We start from the raw sequence: 2,857 nt of genomic DNA, 5'->3' as shown, positions 1-2,857 counted from the left end.
TATCCTTTAACAAATGCTTTATTTCTGCTTAAACCTGTCACAGCAAGTTTTATTATGTGCAACTAAGAGACCTGATCAACACAGGCTTACAAACACACATGGCTTCAGGGGCTAGTCAAATAACAAAAAAGACTGATGTGGGTCAGTATAAACATGAGGGGAGGGGGAGAGTGCATGCCCCTCCAAATCCAACTTTTATAAAACATTCTTTTCATCAAAGTTAACTTGGTTGCATCTGCTCTCTTAATTTAGCTCATGGGACTACAAACTTGTGACCTTTGACACTCAAATTTATTTAACGGAGTTATTTAAAAAAAATACTTGACTGAATTTAGAGAATTTCTTGCTTGTCTTTTCTTGAAGTTTGCATTTTTCTACCTATAAATTTTGCCATCTTATCAACATGGCCAATAACTCTGCATATGCCCTGGAGTTTCTAAGAGATTCACTTGTACTGATTTACCTTATGGTGAAGTCAATTACGATGCCAGGGAAGGAGCAAAGAATAATCCTGGATGCTGTTGTCCAATAGCTGGACTTCTCCAACACGTCCTCCTTTCTATAACATATCACAGAGAATGGGCTCCCAGGAAAACCTTGTGTTCTAAATGTATTTTAAAGTCCCAAACAGTTCCTGACTTATAACTTCTTTTTAAGCAGCCACAAAACTGGAAACTGAGCTAATGTTTTCAATCCTGGGGTATAGCAGAAAGGGGGATTCTATTGCAAGTGATGTGCCTGAAAACTGCATCTGCAAGAGTAATCATTAGGAGTTCTGTTGGCCAATTTTGAGAATGGCATGTGTCTGGGAAGATGTTCAGGGGAAATTTATCTATTTCGTCTTTTCCCTCAAGAGCTGGTTAGTTTTAGACCTCTAAAGAGTGAGATTCAGCACCTAATTCCCTGCGTTTCATCCATATAGACACAGTGCTTTAAACCAACATTTTATCTGTGGTTTGAAAACCGTATTTGGATTGCATTCTGTTTTGTGATTCATACGTACGTTGCCTCATTCCTTCTCATTGGAACACCACATCTACGGGCCTCATTAGCTCTAATAGATCTTTTAGCTCTCTCAGGGTTATGTGGCTTCAAAGTATTACAAACTCATTCATGTCACTCTAATTTAAACACGATGTTGTTATTACTACATCTATTTTATAAACTACCCTTCTGCTTCCTTTTCTACTTATTGGGTGTATGAGAAGCAGAAGATAGCATTCCAATCAACTGTGGAGCTAAAAAGCCTTGGTAATTGCATTTGACAAATGTTGAAATCTCAGCCTCTGAATACTTGCAACACTTTCCTTCCTGACACCAGCAATAATGGAAACGCTGTGGTGCTAATGAAAGATTTCTACTTCCTACCCTTGAACATGGTGTAGTCATCATCAGCCACAAGCCATACAAATTTTTTGATATTGCTTTACCGTTCAACTGGAGTCAGGCCTTCATTTTTTCACAATGACAAAGATGTATTTATTCTAGATGCAAGTCCTGGAATCTTTGAGGAAAGGCAAAAAAAAAAAAAAAAAAAAAGAATGGGAGACAAAGTGTGAAACTAAAATGATACTGGTTGCATGTATAAGAAAGTCATCTTAATTCTAGCTGCTTGGTTCTTAAAACTCCCACAGACACAAGGGGAAAGCTGGCCATGTGGGGTATCATTTTTTTTTTATATAAAGGAGTATTTTAATTCTTATCTTTAGAAACTACAAAGACTATACATGATTGGAATTGAGACTGTACCAAACAATGGCCAAAGAAGAATCGTCCATTCTACGCCTTCTCTTTGATCTGGTCACTCAGAAATATAATGTTATCAGCTATGATCGTTGTTGCTTGTCGCCTCACATTATTTTTATCCATGTATTCACCATAGTCTACTTTCCCTTCCACATAAATTCGAGCCCCCTTTTTAACATACTGATATGCCACATCTCTGAGGCCTGGCCGGAATACTGATATCCTGTGCCATGTTGTCTTTTGACTGACATCACCCATTTGGTATTCTTCACTGTCCCCTGATCGCCACATTTCATTTGTTGCTAGAGAAAATATCGTGACTGGATTTTTTCCTTCCACCTGTCTCATGACAGGATCCTGACCCACTCGCCCAAGTAACTGAACACGATTCAGGGATCTTTCAAGAACCAAACTGCTAGCTATTTCAGACTCATGTCTTACAAACTGATGAAGTACCTGCAATAAAGGTCTTCGAAACATGGCTTCTCTTTTCTTAGTCTAGTCTTTACACTCTTCTCAAAGGTGGCGCTCCCATCCAAGCGCACAGCGGAACTCGGGGTATCATTTTTGAATAAGGAAAGTGTTGCTTTGGAGTTATAGATGAACAGAGCTGGGAAAAAACTTAGAGATGATCTTGTCCAACTCCCTTGAATTTCAGGCAAGGCAATGTGGTTTAGAAAATGGTAGTGACTTGCCTGGGAAAGTTACTTAGGGTGAGGAAGGAGGAAGTTGATGGAGAAACAGATTCTTCATTAAGATGTAGCTCCCACCTTCTTGGAAGGGAGTAACAAATAGGTGAGCGTTAGTGTTCATAGTGGGGAATATAAATTGCCAGTGGTAGAAATGTAGCATTCCTATTCTTTGAAATATATCTTGATTTATTTCCTTCTCACTTTCTCTTTCTCCCTCCCTCCCTTCCTACTTTGTTTTTCTTCTTTTGTTACTCCTGTATTTTATTCTTGTAGCTCCTTTTCCATTAACTTAAGGCTGTGGTTTCCAGCTGGAAGTAATTTTTGTCCTCCAGGGCACATTTGGAAATATCTGGAGTCATTTTCAGTTGTTATGACTGGAGACATCGCTACTGGCATCTAGTGAGTAGAGACAAGGATGC

At 38.9% G+C, this 2,857-nt stretch overlaps 1 pseudogene across 1 annotated transcript; it reads right to left on the bottom strand.

Moving 5' to 3' along the window:
* Positions 1 to 1,667: 1,667 nt before the first annotated feature.
* On the bottom strand, positions 1,668 to 2,294 carry LOC105856845 (single-stranded DNA-binding protein, mitochondrial pseudogene; annotated as a pseudogene). Its single transcript, XR_001147376.3, has one exon. The product of XR_001147376.3 is annotated as a single-stranded DNA-binding protein, mitochondrial pseudogene (transcript).
* Between the last annotated feature and the right edge of the window lie 563 nt (positions 2,295 to 2,857).

The sequence above is a fragment of the Microcebus murinus genome, chromosome 4, assembly GCF_040939455.1.
Source record: "Microcebus murinus isolate Inina chromosome 4, M.murinus_Inina_mat1.0, whole genome shotgun sequence".
NCBI classification, from domain to species: domain Eukaryota; kingdom Metazoa; phylum Chordata; class Mammalia; order Primates; family Cheirogaleidae; genus Microcebus; species Microcebus murinus.
The sequence above is the reverse complement of the archived record's forward strand: the minus strand, read 5'-3'. Positions and strand labels throughout refer to the sequence as shown.